This window comes from Oryzias latipes, chromosome 20 (assembly GCF_053564925.1).
Source record: "Oryzias latipes strain Hd-rR chromosome 20, Olatipes_Hd-rR_3.1".
Taxonomy (NCBI): Eukaryota; Metazoa; Chordata; class Actinopteri; order Beloniformes; family Adrianichthyidae; genus Oryzias; species Oryzias latipes.
In genome coordinates this window covers 8,407,347-8,421,248 of record NC_136256.1, presented here as the reverse complement: position 1 = coordinate 8,421,248, position 13,902 = coordinate 8,407,347, and the positions used below count along the sequence as shown (strand labels likewise).

General features: G+C 46.3%; 1 long non-coding RNA gene across 1 annotated transcript; it reads right to left on the bottom strand.

The window, feature by feature from the left end:
• Positions 1-9,400: 9,400 nt before the first annotated feature.
• LOC144988348 (uncharacterized) lies at positions 9,401-9,769 on the bottom strand. The gene is made up of 2 exons (XR_013652219.1): positions 9,669-9,769; positions 9,401-9,578 (listed from the first exon to the last, which is right to left on the bottom strand). It is a non-coding gene; the product is annotated as an uncharacterized LOC144988348 (long non-coding RNA).
• Positions 9,770-13,902: the final 4,133 nt, after the last annotated feature.

The following is a 13,902-nucleotide window of genomic DNA, read 5'->3' as shown; positions in this document are numbered from 1 at the left end:
CGGGCGTTTGACAGCTCCTCGAAACCGATGACAGGTGACAGCCAGCTGACTGCAGGCTCCAGCGAGCGGCGTGAAGGGCAAAAACTTTTAAGCTCAGTAAGCTTTGCCTTGGTTTGTCCAGTAAAACGACCTAAACAAGTCTTTAGGTTCACGATTTTGCCGCTTTTTTTACCTCGGCGACGGTGGCGTCTTTTCCAAGGTGGAGGGGCACCGGCGGGAGAGCGGCGGAGGAATGCTGGAATTCCCTCCAGAAACGGTGGTAAAGATTTTTGGCCACCGGAGTGATGTGAATCCAAAACTTTCATTAAAGATAGGAAATCCAGAAGTGATTGTCGGTCATACACCAGTAGGGAGGTTGTTCTAGGTGTAAAACTTATCAAAAAGAGCAGAAACAAACAAACCCCAAGAACGGGCAGACGGCAGGCCACACACACCGGCGCCATCTTACTTAGCCTAATTAGCTTCTTCCACAAATTAAACTCTTCCTCAGAAAAATTTACATTTGAACAAATGTTCGACCTGTCTCAGTCTATCAGGGTTGCATTTCAAAATGGGAAAATTGGAATGATTCTTCCTTAATGTCAAATTGAATGCTAAGAACAGGATGCTAACTTTAGCCGCGTCCATTTTTTAAGGTGTGACGAATAAATAAAGCAAAATGAAATGACACAACCACTGTAAAACTGGTATTTTCTAAATATAATATAAGCCTGAATCCATCATGTCCACATCTTTATTGTTGTGAGATTTTGTGAAACACTCGACAGTCAGTCGCCGCTTTGACTTGGTACATGGAACCAACTGCCTCCATAGACTGCTGGTTTTGTCTGTAAAGAGCAGCTTTATGTTTCTTTTTTTTAATGCTCTACTTCAGTTCTCTCATGGCTCTTTTCTTCCCAAAGAAACTTTCCAAACATCTTTTTGTTTGGCTTTTGTTTACATTTTATCTTTTGGCTTATAATTTAAAATAAAATAATTTAGCTAGCGCTTTGAGCGAGCAGCCATTTTATGTCTCATGATGCGGCAAGACAGGCGGATGTGGTGAACAGAATCCGACAGTTTTCCAAAATAAAACTTCCTTCTGAAGTAGAAAATAAAAAAGAATCAAAGTTGGCGTATGCATTTTTTTCCTGTCTGGGGCCTGGTACAAAGCAGTTCTTGTACCCTTGAAGCCCTAATTTAATGGGAATAGGCAGCATGTCGAAGAACTGCAAATAAGCGGAAGGGGCCCTAAAAATACGTCTATATATAATGAGTTGGGAGTGAGAATGTGTTGGTTCCAACGACAAGAGCTGCACCATTTTAAATAGAGGCACCCATCGTATTAATTTTGCATCAAGTTCGAATCTGGGTCTGGGTCCACATGACCCAGTGTCTGGGTCCGGATCCAGACCACGGTCTGCTAGTTAATGACCTCTGCTAGAGAGGGTATGGAGCTGGTCCACTGTTCCAAGACCAGGACCGGAACCACACTGTTAGTCCTCGATCTGAGGTTTCACTATCAGTCAAACTCTTCTCTTCAGTACCCTGACATAGACTTTTCAGTCTGTCACACTAACAGACTTTACAAATCCGCCTTCTGGGTGAGTAACAGTAAATTTGATATTTTTAATAATTAAAACAGCAACTCTTTTTTTGTTTGGAGTTGTGACTAGCAGAAAAAATGAACAGACATTTTGAGCAGCACAGGAGGTAATCAGCTGATTTAGATAAGTGGGTCTCCTCTAGTAAAGCTATATCTGCTTTTAGATCAGTCAGGTGATTTAACACTTTCACCCTCTTTGCACCAGAGCCAAGTCCACGCACATTCCAGCTAATAATGTTTAGACTGGACACAATTACTCTAACTGGGAGAGTTTTAGGCTAAATAATGCGTGTGTGCCAGTTCCTGTGCGGGGGCCGCAGCGCAAAAAAAGGCTGTGCATTTGTGTGCGTGAAAGTTTCCTGGCTGTGTGAGCTGCGTGTTGCAGAGGTCCTTTGTGAGCCTATGTGAGGTGTTAGCAGGATGTTACAAAGTCTTCAGCACAGCCACAGGGTGATCTCTGGGTCCCAGAAGAGCTGGCCATCCACAAACAGCTTTTCTATGGCGACCAGAGCTGGGGACCTGGCGGTGAGGTGCTTCCTTCACAGCTCATTTTCCTATCCAAAAGTAAGACAACTTCATCTATGAAGCAACAGCCTTTGGTCCCTGTGGGTGCCGCCCATTTCAACCTGGAGTCGGCCTCAGCATTGTGTCTGTGTCTCTGTTACACCCCTGTCTAGGAGTTTCTAAATGGGTGTAACATAAAGGTAAAAAAGAAAATTAAACTCAACAATGATTCATAAACTCTCACGGGACCCAGACATTAAGCTGGGAATTTATTTACAATGAAAAACTCAAAACTATTCAAAAACAACCAAACCCAAATTACAAGGACCAAAGCCTTTAACAATGTCTGTCAAAATGCTCTGCTGCTGTCAGCTGGAGAGGAGGGGACTGGGGGTGGGGGTGGGGGGGTTCCAACAGATGATGTGGAAGGTTTTAAAGCTGCTGGTGGAAGTCCACAGCCAATCAGGTTTTTCGGACACTGTGGAAACCAATCTGCACACTATAGGAGTGAAAGAAAAAGGAAAGAAAGAACCTCCCACTGCAGCAGAAAACCAAAGAAAACAGGTACAGAAAGACACTCCGAATATACAAATAAAACAATATTACTGCCACAGCCGTAACACCCCCCAACCTAAGAGAAAACTTCTGCCCCCCAGAAGCCATCTCTTGGGTTGAGTGGATGCTCCGCGAAAGATCATCTCTGCACTCAACCGGAGGCTAACTCCTCCGAGGATTTAGTAGCGGCCGCCCTGCGCTCAGACATCAGGCTACGTGAGCGTAACCGTGACCGGATCAGTAAGACCCGCCCTGAACCCTCGCGCAGAACCTCCGATGAACCCATGCAAATCGGGCATTCTAAGCTCTTTGTGGAGGAGCGACAAAGACGCCGTAATGAAGGTGCGTGTTTTTATTGCAGGGAATTAGGCCATCAGGTAATTCAATGCTCTCTTCGTTCAAACTACAGAGCCCCACCGCTAGGTGACAGTCCGCGGGGGGAAATTTCGACCATGATTAACGATTTCTTGTTTGTTCCTGTCAAGTTATGTCATCTGTCCAAAGTTCTTGATCTCCAGGCTCTGATCGATTCAGGCGCGGAACAAAGTCTAATTGATCATAGCATAGTCATTAGTTTGTCTTTACCCACCGAGAGACTCACGTCCCCTGTCAAAGCCGCTGGCTTAGGAGGTCAACACCTCTCACTCATTACTCACCGCACCAAACCCATTCTGCTCGTTACTTCCGGTAATCACCGTGAAACAATTCAGTTTTTTATTACGTGGACCCCCCAAACTCCCGTGGTTCTAGGGTTCACTTGGCTTAAGCTCCACAACCCCCAACGTAATTGGAGCCGCCACAGTATCACTAGTTGGAGTGATTTTTTTTTTATGGGGAACTGTCTCCAGTCCACTTTGCCATCTGTATCTACTTCCACTGTTTATGAATCCGAAACCATCGATCTGTCGAACATCCCCGAATGTTATCATGATTTAAAGCTCGTATTCAGCAAATCCAAAGCCGCTTCCTTACCTCCTCATAGGCCCTATGATTGTGCTATCAATTTGTTAGACGGTGCTCCGCTCCCCAAGGGGAGATTGTTTAATCTTTCGGGTCCTGAGAAAGCGGCCATGGAGCAGTACATTCAGGAGGCCCTTTCTCTTGGACACATCCGTCCCTCCTCGTCTCCTGCCGGTGCTGTTTTTTTTTTTTGTGGAAAAAAAGGACAAAACTCTCAGACCCTGCATTGATTACCGGGAACTCAACCAGATTAGTATTAAAGATAAATACTCCCTACCACTCATCAGCTCAGTTTTTGACTCCATTCAGGAGGCTCGCATTTTTTCTAAACTCGACCTTCGTAACGCCTATCACCTGGTGCGTATGAAGGAAGGTGATGAATGGAAAACCGCATTCAACACCCCGGTGGGCCATTATGAATATCTAGTAATGCCCTTTGGCCTAACCAACGCCCCTGCGATTTTCCAACGTCTCGTAAATGACGTCCTTAGAGACTTCATCAATCGTTATTTCTTCGTGTACCTTGACGACATCCTGATCTATTCTAAAGATCCCGCTCTACATCAAAATCACGTCTGCTTAGTCCTCCAAAGACTATCAGAAAACCAGCTGTTTGTAAAAGCAGAGAAATGCCAGTTTCACACTTCCAGCATTCCTTTCCTCGGCTATATTTTCGACGCTGGCAGCATACGCCCCGATCCCGCCAAGATCGAAGCAGTTTCCCAATGGGAGCCTCCCACCTCTCGAAAAAAATTACAACAGTTCCTCGGTTTTGTCAACTTCTATTATTGAAAATCTGTGGTGTGATTTAAAGCAGGCTGTCCATGCTCGGAAGCCATCAAATCTGACTGAACTGGAGATGTTTTTCAAAAGAGGAATGGTCCAAAATACCTTCAACCAGAATCCAGGCCCTTTTGGAAGCTATAGGAAGTGATTGGAGGCAGTCATTTCTGCAAAAGGAGGATCTTGTCATGATCGGTAGGCGGGACAGACCCAGACGCTGAAACCCAGAATGATCACAAGAGTGTTTTAATGTCAATTCTGTTTTGGCTGTAAGATGATCCTTGGCGAGAGCGTGGCTCGTGGCGTGGCTGGAGGCAGAGTAGCGGCAGAGCGTCTCCGGATTTCGTCGTAGCAACAGGTAAGCAGCCGAGGTTTTCCACACAGGTGACCTTCGTCGTGATGAATCCTGTGACAGGGATACACAGGGTTAGAACGTGGCAAGACGAGAGTAAACAAGGCATGAGCAGGCAGACCAGGCGTAGTCACCATAAGGGGTAACGATCTGGCGTCGAACGGATGGACTGGATCTCCTTAAGAGCAGACGGGTTGATGAAGGTGAAGTGGTCACAGCTAGTGGAATCAGGAACGGAGCAGGAGGAGGCGGGGCAGACAGGGGCACCGTGACAGTGCCCCCCCCCTAACGACCGCCTCCAGGCGGTCCAGGCTGACGATCCGGATGAGCGCGGTAGAAGTCGGAAATGAGGGAGGGGTCCAAGATGAGGGAACGGGAGATCCAGGACCGTTCCTCAGGACCATAACCCACCCAGTCCACCAAGAACTGATGGCCGCGACCCCGGCGCCGGACGTCCAATATGCGGCTGACCGTGTACGCCGGAGCGTCATCAATGAGCCGGGCGGGTGGCGGGGAAGCGGAAGGCGGGCACAAACTGCTGTCCAGAACAGGCTTGATTTGAGAAATGTGAAACGATGGGTGTACCTTAAGGGCTGCGGGAAGACGGAGACGGACACAGGTGGGATTGATGATGCGGTCGATGGTGTACAGACCGATAAACCGGGGAGCCAACTTGCGTGATGTGGCCTGAATAGGGATGTTCTTGGAGGAAAGCCACACTTTCTGGCCAGGTTGGTATGTGGGGCCGTCAACACGATGGCGGTTGGCTGCGCGACAGTAATTCTCCGAGGTGCGTAGGAGGGCTGCCTTAGCCTGGTGCCAGATGCGTTGGCATCGCCGAAAGTGCTCTTGCACGGAGGGGACGGACAAATCAAGTTCCTGAGAGGGAAACAGAGGAGGCAAGTAACCGAGTGAGGCTTCAAAGGGGGACAAACCTGTGGCCGAGGAAGGATGGGAATTGTGGGCGTACTCGACCCAGACTAAGTATCGGGCCCAATCTGTAGTATTCTGGGCGGCAATACAACGGAGGGAAGTCTCCAGCTCCTGGTTGGCCCACTCGGCCTGCCCGTTGGATTGGGGATGGTAACCCGAAGAGAGGCTGACGGTGGCACCTAGGGCAGAACAGAAAGCTCTCCAGACTTGAGATACAAATTGAGGTCCGCGGTCGGACACGATGTCGGAGGGGATGCCGTGGTTCCTGAAGACATGATTGACCAACACGTCATCGGTTTGGGTGGCCGAGGGCAGCTGAGGGAGAGGAACAAAGTGGACAAACTTAGAGAACCGGTCAATGATGGTGAGTACGACCGAGTTACCCTGTGACAGGGGCAGGCCGGTGACGAAGTCTAGTGCGATATGGGACCAAGGGCGGTTGGGCGTGGGCAGAGGATGTAACAACCCTGCTGGAGGAGAGGTCGAGGACTTGAAGCGCGCACAGGTGGAACAGCCGGCTATGTAGTCTCGAACGTCTCGATTCATGGAAGGCCAGAAAAACTGTCGACGCACAAGGTTGAGAGTGCGTGTAACTCCGCCGTGACAGGCGATACGGGAGGTGTGAGCCCAAGTGATGACGTCTGACCTTAGTGAGAGGGGAACATAGAGAGTGCCGTTAGGGGGTGTGGGATGGTCAGGTTCCTCACCTTGCGCCCTAATGACTCTTGTCTCTATGTCCCAGGTCAGGTTGCCAATGATGCAGGTCTCCGGAATGATGCTGGTGGTGATTTCAGAGAGTACAGAGTCAGAGAATTGGCGAGATAAGGCATCCGGCTTGGTGTTACGGCTGCCAGGTCTGTATGTGATAGAAAAATTGAACCGATCGAAGAATAAACACCAACGGGCTTGACGTGAGTTGAGGCGTTTAGCTGAGCGCAGATATGCAAGATTTTTATGATCAGTCCACACTATGAATGGATGCGTCGAGCCCTCCAGCCAATGTCGCCACTCTTCAAGAGCCAGTTTGATAGCGAGGAGTTCTCTATTTCCCACATCGTAATTCCGTTCAGCTGGGGATAGCTTCTTGGAAAAGTAGGCGCAAGGCTTGAGTTTTCCTGATGATTCTTCACGCTGGGATAGGACAGCCCCTACACCGGAGTCAGAAGCGTCCACCTCGACCACAAACTGTCTGGAGGTGTCTGGCTGTATGAGGATGAGGGCAGAGACAAATAACTTCTTGAGCGTATCAAAAGCATTCTGAGCTGAGGGACCCCAGTGGAAGGGCTTGGATGTGGAAGTAAGCTGGGTGAGAGGTGCGGCAATAGCGCTGTAGTTTCTAATGAACCGACGATAAAAATTGGCAAAACCTAGGAATTGTTGGAGTTTTTTGCGAGAAGAAGGGGGTTCCCACTGGGAGACTGCAGTGATCTTGGCGGGATCTGGACGTATGCTGCCGGCTTCAAAGATGTAGCCCAGAAACGGGATGCTGTTGGCATGGAACTGGCATTTTTCAGCCTTCACAAATAACTGATTTTCGACTAATCTCTGTAGGACTTGACGAACATGGTTCTGGTGGACGACAGGATCTCTTGAATAGATTAGGATGTTGTCTAAGTATACGAAAACGAACTGATTAAAAAAGTCCCTAAGGACGTCGTTAACGAGACGTTGAAAAATAGCGGGAGCATTAGTGAGACCGAAGGGCATTACGAGGTATTCGTAATGGCCGATGGGGGTGTTAAATGCGGTCTTCCACTCATCCCCCTCTTTCATGCGCACGAGATGATAAGCGTTGCGGAGGTCGAGTTTAGTAAAAACGCGCGCCTCCTGAAGTGAATCAAACACCGAACTGATCAGGGGCAACGAATATTTGTCCTTCACCGTAATCTGATTGAGTTCACGGAAGTCGATACAAGGCCTGAGGGTTTTGTCTTTTTTCTGAACAAAAAAAAAACCCGCTCCGGGGGGAGACGAGGAGGGACGAATATGACCAAGGGTGAGAGCTTCCTGAATGTAGCGTTCCATGGCCACTTTTTCAGGGGCTGACAAATTGAACAATCTCCCTTTAGGAAGGGGGGCCCCCTCTAAGAGATTGATGGAACAATCATAGGGCCTATGAGGTGGTAAGGAGACGGCCTTGGCTTTACTGAATACCAGTTTCAAATCATGATAACACTTAGGGATGTTAGATAGATCGATGATGTCAGATTCAACGCTAATGGGAGCAGTGATAGAAGGAACCGCAGATTTGAGACAATTACTCAAGCAGTAATCACTCCAACCCATGATATTGTGGTTACTCCAATCGAGATGGGGATTATGGAGCTTAAGCCAGGAAAACCCCAAAACCACGGGTGTTTGAGGAGTGTGCGTAACGAAAAATTGCAAGAATTCGTGATGATTCCCCGAGGTAACTAGCATGACAGGTTTAGTGCGGTGCGTAATGAGCGAGAGGTGTTGACCACCGAGGCCGGCCGCCTTAACAGGGGATGAAAGGCGTTCGGTGGGTAGAGATAACCGATTGACTATATTTTGATCTATGAAACTCTGTTCAGCGCCAGAATCGATGAGCGCCCGAAACTTCTCCATTTTAGACTGATGACATATTTTGACGGGTACAAAAAAAAATTCATTTGCTGAATTAGCATTATCCCCCCGCGACCCGTCATCTAACGGGGGGTTCTGGACTTTTAAACGGCGATTACACTGATTGACCTGGTGACCTAGTTCCCCGCAATAAAAACACGCACCTTCGTTGCGTCGTCTCATCCGCTCTTCCGCGGTGAGCTTCGAATGTCCAACCTGCATGGGTTCATCGGGGGTAACGCATGGGTTCTCTGGTTGAGAACCAGGATCGGGACAGACTGGCAGGTTAGGAGATGTCCATACTGGAACAATACGGGGCATATGACTTCGTTCAAGATTGCGCTCTCGGAGCCTGATATCGGAACGAAGGGCCGCAGCAACCAACTCCTCGAATGAATTAGCTTCCGGCTGGGTGCATAGATGGTCTTTGATGGGTTCGCTGAGAGATTGATAAAACACGCCCCGGAGTGCCGGGTCGGTCCAACCAGCCTCTACCGCTAAAATGCGGAAATCAATGATGTGTTGACTTACGGGGCGGTTACGTTGCCTGAGGGCTAACAGTTTGCGGGCGGCTTCCTCCTGTTTCCGGGGTTGGTCAAACACTAATCTCAATTTGTCAATGAAACGCTCATAAGTTAGGTGAGTTATGGGGTTAGCTGTCAGAAAGGCTTGTGCCCATTGCAGGGCTTTACTGCGTAATGAATTTATGATCAGTGTAACCTTACTGTGGTCGGAGAAGTAATAACGTGGAGCTTGTTGGAAAAGAAGCTGACATTGGAGGAGGAAGCCTCCACACGCCTCCACATCTCCGTGAAATGGTTCGGGCTGGAGGCGGATATTCTCTGACGTCAGGACTGGTGCGGAAGCAGGATTGTTGCCGGAAGCGGTGACAGGAACTGTGGGAATAGAAGCGGAGGCTTGACCAGTAACTTCCAGTAATGTTTGCGACATACCGTCAAGGCGTCGGAAAAGCTCTTGTTGGACTGAGGCGAATTGCGACAGAGCATCAGCTTGACGTCCCAGGGTGATCCCTTGCTGATTCACAGCGTAGCGAAGACCATCTGGGTCAGCTGGGTCTGGATTTTGGCCAGATCGTTCTGTCATGATCGGTAGGCGGGACAGACTCAGACGCTGAAACCCAGAATGATCACAAGAGTGTTTTAATGTCAATTCTGTTTTGGCTGTAAGATGATCCTTGGCGAGAGCGTGGCTCGTGGCGTGGCTGGAGGCAGAGTAGCGGCAGAGCGTCTCCGGATTTCGTCGTAGCAACAGGTAAGCAGCCGAGGTTTTCCACACAGGTGACCTTCGTCGTGATGAATCCTGTGACAGGGATACACAGGGTTAGAACGTGGCAAGACGAGAGTAAACAAGGCATGAGCAGGCATGAGCAGGCAGACCAGGCGTAGTCACCATAAGGGGTAACGATCTGGCGTCGAATGGATGGACTGGATCTCCTTAAGAGCAGACGGGTTGATGAAGGTGAAGTGGTCACAGCTGGTGGAATCAGGAACGGAGCAGGAGGAGGCGGGGAAGACAGGGGCACCGTGACAGATCTACTAAATATTGATGGCATGTTTCTGTTGGGGTGCCCAAATTTATGTTTAAGTAATTTAGTAAGTACTTAAACAATTACTAATTGTTTAAGTAATTATTGCACAGTTTCTATTTATCCAATAAATTTCATTTCACTTCTCAAATATCACTGTGTTCATCTGCTATATGATATATTTAACTGAAATTGAGGATGCAAACAACCAATGATTTATGAAGAAATATCTTGAAAATTATCAGGTGTGCCCAAACTTTCTCATACCACTGTATATCTAAACAAATCTTACCAAGCCATTCTGTGTTTAACATTTCTTTTTTTATTTTAATTTCAACAATCTTAAGCATGTCTTTTTGTACATTTAAAACACTAATTTCACATGCAATTTAAAATTCACCCAACTTTGTATTGCCTAAACAGCAGTAACAGTATTCTTGAGTGCAAATTACATTTGAAACCTAAAATATATCACTACGGCAGTTCAACGTTCACAGAACTTTTGAGTAAAATAACAGAGAAATGAGCAAGCAATAGTCATATCCACAAGTGCAGGGCTCATTTTAAATATGACATATCAGTAAATATAAATATTAATTGAATTTTTAAAAGTTTATTCAGGAATGAAACTGAAAACTCATCTGACTTTATGACCGATCTTAATCTTAACAAAACAAAATTAATTCAGAGGCTAAATGACACATTACTTACCTGCTGTTATGTTAAGTGGTAGGATCCTCAAGCAGAGTCTGATGTCAAGAACAGATTAACAGTGTATTACTTGTCAAACAAAACCAAAATCAGACAGGCAGCTGAATCAGGGAGCTAGACTTGAAACACTGAGGTCAGCTTGGTCAGGGGAGAGGCCATGGAGATGTAGTTCCTGATAAACCTGGAATAAGTTTGTAAACCCCAAAAACCTTTGAAGCTGCTTCTTACTAGTGGGTGTAGGCAAATCTGCTACAGTTTTAATTTTGGCAGGATCTGTTTTGAGTTGGCCCTTCTCAATCACAAACCCAAGAAAACTGACAGTAGAGGCATGAAAGTCACATTTTTGTCCTTTAGCATAGAGTCTGTTTGCTAGCAGCCGTTGTAACACAAGCCTGACATGTTGAACGTGCTCCTTAAGAGTCAGGGAGAAAATAAAAATATAATCAAGATAAACAAATACAAATCTATTCAACATGTCAAGCAGCACATCAGAGATGAGACATTGAAACACCGCCAAAGCATTTGTCAGTCCAAAAGGTATCACCAAATACTCAAAATGTCCCAGAGGAGTATTGAAATCCGTCTTCCATTCGTCACCCTCCTTGATTCTCACTAAATGATAAGCCTTTGGAGGTCAAACTTGGGGAAGACGGTTGCAGTCTGGAGGGAGCTGAAAGAGGAGTCTATGAGTGGGAGAGGATATTTGTTTTTTACAGTTATGTCATTCAGACCTCTGTAATGAATGCATGGGCAAAGGAACTTATCTTTTCTATCCACAAAGAAAAATCCTACTCCAACAGGGGAAGATGATGGGCGGATAAGTCCTGCAGCCAAACTCTCAGTGATATAGGTCTCCATCACATCCCTCTCATGTTTGGAGAGGTTGTACAATTTACTAGAGGGCAGCAAAGCACCAGATATCAACTTTATTCCACAGTCGTAGAATTGATAAAGGGGGCAGAGAGGAAGCACAGTCCTTAGAGAAAACTTCCTTGAGGTCATGATACTCCAATGGTACACAAGAAAGGTCAACAGGTTTAGGAGGCTCAGGAGAGGTGGAAACAGGTGTTACAGCAGCATGCAAACAGTGATAGTGGCAAAGAAGGCTCCAATTAACTATGGATTGTGAAGACTAGTCTATGCGAAGTGTAGGCCAGGGTAGACCCAACACAAGCAGAAAGGATGGAAATGGAACAATGTTAAAACTAATTATTTTGCGGTGGTTGCCAGAAACCAGCATGGACACAGAATGTATATGGTGAGTTACACAGGCCAACAGTTTACCATTCAGAGCAAACACTTTCTTAGGGCTAGGTAGAGGTTCAGTGGGGATTTTGGATTGGGACACAAGGACACAAACTGAGAGTCAACAAAGTTGTCATCTGCACCGGAGTCCATTAAAGCCTGGATCTGTAATGTTATGGTGTCATAAGAGATAGTGCCTTTAAGATGGCAGCTGAATCAGGGAGCTAGACTTAAAACACGAACAGTTACATCGAGCAACTGAATAGCAATCATCTGGCAGGGAGAAAGAGAAAGGCTCAGGCTTTTAAAGACAGTGATGAGATGACCATCAGGTGTGCAATGTAGAGAGGGACCAGGGAAAAGGTCAGCCACACACCCCTGCTCCACACTGCTCATTACATCTGCATTAATGTGATGGGTAATACTGAGATTTGGACTTTAGCACAAAGATCAGGTCTGCCTAAAAGCCAGTGGTAGTAATGCGCAAGATGTCTCGCAGGTGAGAGTCTGTTAGTAGTGTCCTCACATGGCTCTAATTTATGTTCATAACCAAGAATGTCCTCTCGCACAAATACATCGACCCAAACGAGCTCAGCATTTTCCTAGCAAATGCTTGAATCTCTCGAAACATGTCCTTATCTAGCTGTCGGCAAAAGTTGGCAAGAGAAACCTGCTGATGCTGATTGCAGCTCTCTGCGTCACACCTCAGCTCAATGAGCTCCAGCTGCAATTGGTCTGGAACATCATCTGTGTCCACGGAGAAAGGTGAGGATAAAAAAGCTATGTCCTTCTTGATAGCTGGACAATCCTGAAAGCGTTGCCTGAACTCTTCAGCCACAGGTAAAATATCTGATGTGTACCTCCTTGTTTGTGCACTGACATTGCTCTGTGGGAATCTGGTCATGATTTCTTGCAGCACTGAAAAGTGTGCAGTATAAGTTTTGGTCTGTGACAGGTGTCTTTTTAACAGTTGCAGCTTGGTTCCAAAGGCTTTGATGTGTAAATATAGTTGGCTTATGACTGCGTCTGGTCCCTGGAGACTGGCCTTGAGGACATTAAGGTGCTTTGTAATATCAAGTAGAAAATCCAAATCAGCCAGCCACATAGAGTCACTTAGTTCTTGCATAGGTTGTCCCTTTTCAGCCAAAAACACAGCGATTTGCTGCCTAAGAGAGTAGAAGCGCAACAGTGCAGAACCCAGACAAAAACAACGTACATCAGTGTGATAGACAACATCTCCATATTCTGCATGAATCTCGCTTAGAAACTGTTTGTCAGATAAATGCATCTAGACATTAAAGAAAAACACAATTATAAACAACAGACCACAACAAGAATCAAGTTTCTCATGCACAAGGGAGAAGAAGCCAGTGTGACAGAAAACATCCACCACGCTTGTCTTCTCAAAGGTCTGCTTCTCCTCGTGCTGCTTTTATTAAGAACACAAGTAGGAGGTCACTATTCCAAAACAAAGAGAAAAGTTCATTAGGGGGTGTCGTATAATGACCCATTTGGTGGATTCTAAGTTCAAACAGTATTCCTTATCTGCTAGGGACAATGTGTCATAAAACCCCCTCTTCCTAGCTGGGATGAGAAGCAGATGAACAAACACACAACTGTTTCTAAAAAGGTAAAAGCGTCAATCTGAGTTAACATTTAAACACACATTTAAACGAATACATTTAAAAAATGATAATAATAAAACAATTTCCTTCACACTGTTGAAACTGATGGTGGCACAGTGCTCTGGAGTGGACATAGTTAATGGCCTTTATCACTGGTTTCAAAACATGTTTGTATTGGAGATGTTTAGCACACAGAACTTGCTGATGAATGATGCAATGGAGTTTTACAGCTTTACTCCCTTCACTTACTTTGTTACTTATTAGTGTTGCTAATCCACTTCATTTGCCAGTCATGGATGGTGCGCCATCGGTAATAATCCCTGAAATCTTTCTACGAGAGTTTAATGTCATTATGGTAGCACAAACAGAAAATAATAAGTCTGTTCCTCTCGTTTGGTTTTACAGGCTCTGGAGGTAATGAGGATCTTCGGTAACGTTCATTTCATTGTCCACTCCCCTCAGAAAAATAAGTGAATGAGCAGTATCAGAGGCATCTGTGCTTTCGTCGCAAGCCAGC